Consider the following 8,347-nt stretch of genomic DNA (forward strand, 5'->3'; position numbering starts at 1 on the left):
ATTCTGCATTAATTGTTTCAACTACTGTATCTCGTTTGAATTATTGGTTTGTTCCTTTGACAGGGCCATAATTTCAATTTTCCTAGTGTGATTTGTTATTTTTTGCTGGTATCTAGGCATTTAATTACCTTAATTAGTTTATTCTGTAGGTTGTTTTCACTTCTTTTACCTAGGGTTTTCTTGCTGGATGAATTTGTTGTCTGTCTGTTCTTTGACATTCAGCTCAGCTTTTTCTGGACCATTAGCTTAGGTTTTGTTTAACAGAGGAGCACTTTTCGGTTCTTGTTTTCTTGTTTCTTGCCCTGCCTGTATGGTGCCTTTCCCCCCCACCCTTGGGAGGGTCTACTTAGGTATTATAGACCCCAGCTGGATTTTCCCAGACCAAACTGGCCTCCTGTCAGGAGGAAAGAGTCATCTGCATCGGTTTTCCCTGTAAGACCTAGCAGGTTGAAAAATTTTCCTGTGAAGTCTCTGGGCTCTGTTTTTCTTATCCTGCCCAGTATGTGGCACTTGTCTGACTGCAGGTCCCACCAGCATAAGGTGATGCAGTATCTTTAACTTTAGCAGACTCTCCCTGAGTTCTGGGGGGGCTCACAGCTGGTCCAGCTGGTCCAGACTGGGGTACGCAGTGTGCTTGGTCACTGATGTGGCCCAGGAGATGTTCTGTACTGTTTCTGGTTATTTAGTTGCTGTTCTGGAGGATGAACTAAATCCCACACATTGCTAAGCTGCCATCTTGGCCGTCTCTCTGCTCATTATGTTTTAACATAAATATCTTAAATGAAAAAGAACTACATCTTCCCAAACACTAAATATTTAGTCAGAAGATCATCAATTGTTTTAAAGTTTTGCAAATCTCTTTGCATCTGACTTAAGAGAAGACATCAGGGTCATCATATATACCTCTGCATTCAGTCTGTCAAGACATGTTATTGTGGTTGAAGAGTTTTGAAAAAATATGGCCTCACACAGATAGATAATTTGAAAAGGGAGAAATATTTTAAAAGCCTTTTCAAATAATATGAATAGTCTCCTCTGCTATTATACCAAAACTTGATAAGGGAGAGTTTCCTAAAGGTCAGTTGCAATATGGAAACTGAAAACATACCAATAAAATTGAAAAATATTTTTTACAGAGTTGCTGAGATATTAATGGGCATACATATTAGAATGTTCATGTATCTGACATGTATAATTAAATGAGTTTTAACATGTGGATACATCCATAAACCATCACCACACTCAAGATAAACATTTTCATTAACCCTCAAAGTTTCCTCATGCCATTTTATAAGCCATCTCTCCTTACTGACTCATTGATTTGTTTTCTGTCATGATAGATTACTTTGCATTTTCTATAAGATCACTGTCCAAAAGAAATATAACGTGAACTACAAAGGTGAGCCACATACGTAATTGCAAATTTTCTAACAGCCGTAATGGAAAAAGTAAAAAGAGACAGGTGGAACTAACTTTAATAATATATTTCATTTAACACAATTTATTTTAAAAAATCATCATTTTGACATGTAATTTAAAACTAATAAAATATTTTAGATTCTGTTTTTTTCATAATATGTCTTCAAAATCTGGTTTGAATTTTATACTCACAGCACATCTCAATTTGAACTAGTCACCTTTCACATCCTCAATAGTCACCATAAATGCTACCATATAGAAAGGGCAGTTCTAAAAGTTCATCCAAAATGGGATGATTAAAATCATAAAGTAAATAATCTTTTTTGACTGGCTTGTTTCACTGAACATAAATATTCTCAAATGTCTCCATGTTGTAGCATGCATCAGTAATTTATTCCTTTTTATTGCTAAGTATTGTTCCATTGTTAAGATATATCACAATTTGTTTATCTATTCCCTTGGTGACACAGTTGTTTTTTTTCCCCCTAGATTTTGACTATTATAAATAAAGCTGTTAAGAATATTCATGTGCAAATAATGTGAGAACATGTGTTCTCATTTTTCTTTGGTAAATTTCTAGGAGTAGATCAGATGGGTCATACAGAATATGTTTAAATTTTCTATCAAACTATTGCACCATTTTATATTTTCATTAACAATGTATGAGAGTCCCAATTGCTCTTCATCCTTGCCAAAACTTGGTATTATCACTTTTTAAAATTTTAGTCATTCTAGTGGATTAGCAGTATCTCATGATTTTCATTTTCATTTCCGTAATCACTAATTATGTTGAACATCTTTTCACATGCTATTTGTATTTTATAGATTTTCTCTGATGACGTGTCTGTTCAAATCTTTTCCTCATTTTTTTATTAGGTCATTTTCTTATTGTTGCAAGAGCTATTTATATATTCTATATACTAGCCCTTTGTTAAATAATGCTTTACAAATATTTTCTCCCAGTTTCTGGCTTTTCTTTTCATTCTCATACCATGTTGAAGAGCAAAACTTTTAAATTTTGATTAAGACAATTTATTGATTTCTTTTTATTGTTAGAGTTTGTGCTTTCTGCATGTTATTTAAGAAACTTTACCAAACCCAGGGTCAATAACTTCTGTTTTCTGGTAGAAGTTTTACAGCTTTAAACTCTTACATTTAAGGAAAGGAGTCATTTTGAGTTAACTTTTGTATATATGTTGTGAAATTGGGATGAAATTTATGTTTGTTTATTTTTCTTTTTTGCAAATGATTCTCCAATTGTTTTGAAATCATTTGTTGAAAAGATTATTTTTACCCCACTGAATTGTTGTGCCACTTCTGCCAAAAATAGATTTACCATATATGGGTGGATTTATTTCTGGGGTCTATTCTGTTCCATTGAAATACATGTCTATATACCAATACCACACTATATTGATTTATTGCAGCCTGAAGGTAAGTATGGAAATCAGGTAGTATGAATTATTCAACCTCATTTTTATTATTGCTTTGCATATTCTAATTTCTTTGCATTCTTTTATAAACTTTAGAATTAGCTTGTCGATTTTCACAAAGATAGAGCCTGCTGGGATTTTGATAGTGATCTCATTAATTCTATAGATCAATCTGTAGAGATAGCAATAAAAAGTTTGTACTCTGTTACATTAAAATACATTGGTCTATCTTACAGTTGGGGCAAATCTTTCACCCATTGTGATGGTCAGGTTTTGGTGTCATCCTAGCCAAGTGATGTTTCCCAGTTGTCTGGTCAGGCAAGCCCTGTGGTCTGACTGCAAGGATATTTTGTGGCTGGTTGATAACCGGAAGGCTGGGGTCTATTCTGTTCCATTGAAATACATGTCTATCTTTATACCAATACCACACTATCTTGATTTATTGCAGCCTGAAGGTAAGTCTGGAAATCAGGTAGTATGAATTCTTCAACCTCATTTTCATGGATATTTTGTGGCTGCAAGGATATTTTGTGGCTGGTTGATAACCGGAAGGCTGGTGTATTAAATCATCAGTCAGTTAACTGTATCTGTGGCTGATTACATCTGTGATCAACTATGGCATGTCTCCCACATTAATGAGTTAATCCAATCAGTTGAGGACTTTTTAAGGGAGAAGAGAGACTTTGGATTGCTCCTTCAATCAGCAAGCCTCTCCTGTGGAGTTCATCCAGACCCTTCATTGGAGCTGCCAGCTTCACAACCTGTTTTGTGGATTTTGGACTCTTCCATTCCCATAGCTGCATAAGCTAACTTTATAAATCCTTATTTACAGATATCTACTGTTGGTTCTGTTTCTCTAGAGAGCATTGACTAATACACTCATACATGATTTTGTAATATTGTACACTGGTCATCTGGAAAACATCAGTTCACTAAGTCATGCAGATATTCCAAATGTTTACATATTTCATTATACAACGTATTAAAAAATCACATTCATTAACATCACAACTGATCTCATTGGAAAAGTCTTTAAGCATTGGGAATCTGTCAAGCTCATAGTGGCAGATATTTGTTTTCCAAAATTCTAATTTTGCTGGAAAGCCCAAATTTCATCATTGGCAACAAATACTGTCAGTTGTTTTCCTTGAAGTGACAGGCTCACTTGGTTCCTTTCTCAGAGAAGGTCTGCCAAATATGCAAGTCTGAATAATCCTAGTTTATCTTTCAGTCCTTTCAAGCAAAGACAGTGGTCTATGAAAAACACAGCTAGTTCAGCTTGCAACTCAATCACACAGGCATTTGTTCTTTTTCTTCTTTAACTGTTTTTATTGTAAAGTATAATATATATTCAAAGCGAAGAAATAAAAAGGCAATAGTTTTCAAAGTACTCTTCAATAAGTAGTTACAGGACAGATCCCAGAGTTTGTCATGGGCTACCATATGATCCTTTCATATTTTTCATTCTAGGTGCTCCAGAATGTAGGAGGATACAGGGCTTAAATTTTTTTTTCCATCACAATCGACTTTTTCCCTTCTTTTTCCATGAAAAATAACATGTATACAAAAAAGCTATAAATTTCAAAGCACAGCACCACAATCAGTTGTAGAACATATTTCAGACTTTGACATGGGTTGCAATTTCACAATTTTAGGTTTTTACTTCTATCTGCTCTAAAATACTGGAGACCTAAAGAGATATCAATTTAATGATTCAGCATTCATATGTATTTGTTAAATCCTATCTTCTCTGCATAAATCCACCATCACCTTTGATCTTTCCATCCCTCTCTTTAGGGGTGTTTGGGCTATGGCAATTCTAAATTTTTGATATTGGAAGGGTCTGTCACTAATATGGGGTAGGGAGATGGAACTATCTGATAAGAGGCTGGGCTAGGTTTCAGGACATCTGGAACAGGGACCCATCTAGAGGTTGTAGGTTTCTGGAAAGTTACTCTAGTGCATGGAACCCTTGTGGAATCTTATATATTGCCCTAGGTGTTCTTCAGGATTGGCTGGAATTGTCCTGGTTGGCGGTTGGCAGGTTATGATAGGTAGCAAGGTTTTTTACCTGAAGCTAGTATAAGAGCAACCTCCAGAGTAGCCTCTTGACTCTATTTGAACTGTCTCTGCCGCTGATACTTTATTAATTATACTTCTTTTCCCCCTTTTGGTCAGGATGTAATTGTTGATCCCATGGTGTGAGGTCTGGATTCATTCCTGGGAGTCATCTCCCACATCACCAAGGAGACTTTCACCACTGGATGTCATGTCCCACGTAGTGGGGAGGGCAATGATTTCACTTGCAGAGTTGGGCTTAGAGAGAGTGAGGCCAATTCTGAGCAACAAAAGAGGTCCTCCAGAAGTAACTCTTAGGTATGCCTTTAGGTAGGCTAAGCTTCTCTGTTACCTACATAGGCTTCATAAGAGTAAGCCTCTTGGTCGAGGGCATGGCCTATTGATTTTGGTGTCCCTAAAGTTTGACACAGTATCAGGGGATTCCCTGATGGTAAGGTTTAATAGTTTCATATTTTTATCCCATCCCTCAGGTGACTTAGGCATTTGTTCTGGGGACTACCTTTGGCATTTGGCATGCAGAGAAATGCTTTATATTTACTTCTCATTTTGTTATATAGAATTTGAAAAATTGTATACCCCAGGGTTAATAAAATTAGTAATTTTTATGGCTTCACTAAGGACATTGCTAAGTGTAAATGGCCTTTTTCTTTCTTTTTTTTTTTGGTGAGTGTGATGGTGAAGAATACTATTGGTAGTATAGTTTGGTGCCATTGCCTTGATCTGTGCCAAAATATCAGAAGTTTTACTCATTGCTTTTGTACCATCATCACCAATATCAATACAGTGGAAAAGGTAAATAACAACTTAGTATTATAACGAAAATAATTTTGACCTCGTGGACCCTCTGTAAGAATTTCTAGAAATTCCAGGGTTCAATGGACTACACTTTAAGAACTGCTGATTTAGGGAGACAGAAAGACATTCAATACAACCTGGAAGGATGATGCCAGGAGGCTTTGTTGAGAGGGTGAGGCCTGAGCTGAGGCTCGATGGATACACATTTAAGGAGGGTTGGTTGTCCAGACAAAGGGAACAGCAGGGATCCCTTCCTGAGTTTTGGTGAAGCAAAACATGTAGTGAGGGCAGGGGCCAGAGCCAAGGTATGGAGAAATACAGAGGGCTTTGTATGCATAAAAGGAGCTGAGATGTTATCCTTTAAGTAATGGGGAGCTCTTGAAAATTTTATAGCGGGGGGGGGGGGAATGAAACAATTAAAGCTGTCTCTTAGCTCTAGCACCTGCAACAATGTGGTGAATGGATTTGAAAGGGTTATAATGGCAAGAAGGAGCTCAGTTTGGAGTTTGCCTTAGCCTAGGTAAGAGATGATTTAACAGAACAGCTAGCCAATCAGTTAAATATACGGAACACCCAATAATTCAGTCAGACTTTACTAACTGGTACATTTGTTCAGCAGACACAACTAAATATCACTTTTAATTCATGGATGCAGACTCGGACAATAAAAAAAGAAAAGCAGCCTTGAAGATTACATTTCATGCTTCTATTACCTGAGTCCTTTCAGCCCCTCAAACTGACATTTTCTCCTTCTCTGCTCAGTGAATAATTTATTATAATAATTAGGCAACTGCGAGCAGGGAGCAGGGGTAAAAATTGGTTTTCAAGCTATGGTTAATTGTTTCTCGCAAAAGCATAATTGGGATAATACTACAGAGGTCCAACGTCACATAATTAGTTAATTCTTTTGCTTAAACTATGGCGTGTGGGTTTCTGTGTGTGCACATGAAGACACACAGGTGCTTCTGTCCAGGAGTAATATTTATTAGTATATTTTAACAATGACTTCAACTGCTACAGCCTAATCCAAAACTCTATCAGCTCTTGTTGGACTTATGCAATGGATCCTAACCACTCTCCTTGCTTCTACTCTTATTCCTCTACAATCCATTTTATACATAGCATCTCCAATGATTTTTTCTAAAAATTTGAGATGAAATCTACATAACATAAAATTAATCATTTCAAAGTAAATAATTCACTATCATTTAGTATAGTTGCAGTGTTATGCAACCACCACATCTATATAGTTCCATACAAGTCATCACACTAAAAGGAAACCCTGTGCCTACTAAGCAATTTTTCCCCATTCTCCCCGCCCTCCTCAGACTCTGGCAACCACTACTCTGTGTCCTTTTCTCTATGGAGAAAGGATAATACTACAGAGGTCCAACGTCACATAATTAGTGTGTGTATAAACCACATTTTGGTTATCCATTCATCTGTCAATGGACGTTTGGGATGTTTCTTGACTTTTGGCTATTATGAATAGTGCTGCTGTGCACATGCATGAATATGTATTTGCTTGAGTACCAGTTTTCAATTCTTTTTGGATATGTACCTAGATATGGGATTGCAGGATCATATAGTAATTTTATGCTTAAGTTTCTCAGAAATTGCCAAATGTTTCCCACAGTGACAGTACCATTTTACATTCCCACTAGCAATCAGTGCTTAAGGGTTCCAATTTCTCCACATCCTCACCAACCAGTACTAACTACACTGTGATCTTCTGAAAATATAAACTAGATCATATAATTTGCCTGTTTATAATCTTCCAAGAACTTCCTCTTTCACACAGAAAAAAATCCAAACACTGTATGCTGCCCTCAAAACTCTGCATAATTGGACTCCTGCCTGACTCTCTGATATTCTCCTATTATACTACTCCTTGCCCTACTCTCCAGAGTCTAGTCACACTGGCCTTGGTGTGTTCCTATCTTGGGCCCTTTGCACTAGCTGTTTTCTTTGCAAGTGATGCTTTTCCTCCAGAACTTCATGTGTCCTTTAGGCCCTGACTACCTGGGGGAAACTCCTTTCCTGATCACCAACCTAATGTAGCCTTTCCATCACTTCCTCTTGTGTCTGTTTTATTCTCATCACAGCCTTGAGCTATGATAATACCTACAACATTGTCTGTCACATAGCAGGTTCTCAATAAATATTTGTGGAGTGAATGGATAGATGAATTACAGATCATTTTTTCCTTCTTTTTTTAGCTTTTTATGGTTCTCTCAGAGTTATACTAACAAATGATTTCACATTGAGAATTAGTTTAGAGCCACTGTTTTGAACATTTGTTTTGTTTACTGTTAGTTTGCTACTGGTCAGGGTTTTATTTCTTCTAAAAGTATCTATCAAAAATTCAAAAATTATTTAGAAAATAGATGGCTTTTTATTAACCAGTTAGAGATATTAGTCATAGTTGTAGAGCAAGAGAATTTACCAGTACATTTATGAAATGATGCCAAATGCTTCCTCTTTAAGGAAAAGGAGAAAGAATAAAATATCAAAATCTTAACAGGATGGAGGAGGATACAAACATGTAAACACAATAAACATAAAATATGACAAAAGTTGTCATCAAGATACAAAGCACATGAGGACAGAGTGGCAGGAGT

The sequence above is a fragment of the Tamandua tetradactyla genome, chromosome 25 (genome assembly GCF_023851605.1).
Source record: "Tamandua tetradactyla isolate mTamTet1 chromosome 25, mTamTet1.pri, whole genome shotgun sequence".
NCBI lineage: Eukaryota > Metazoa > Chordata > Mammalia > Pilosa > Myrmecophagidae > Tamandua > Tamandua tetradactyla.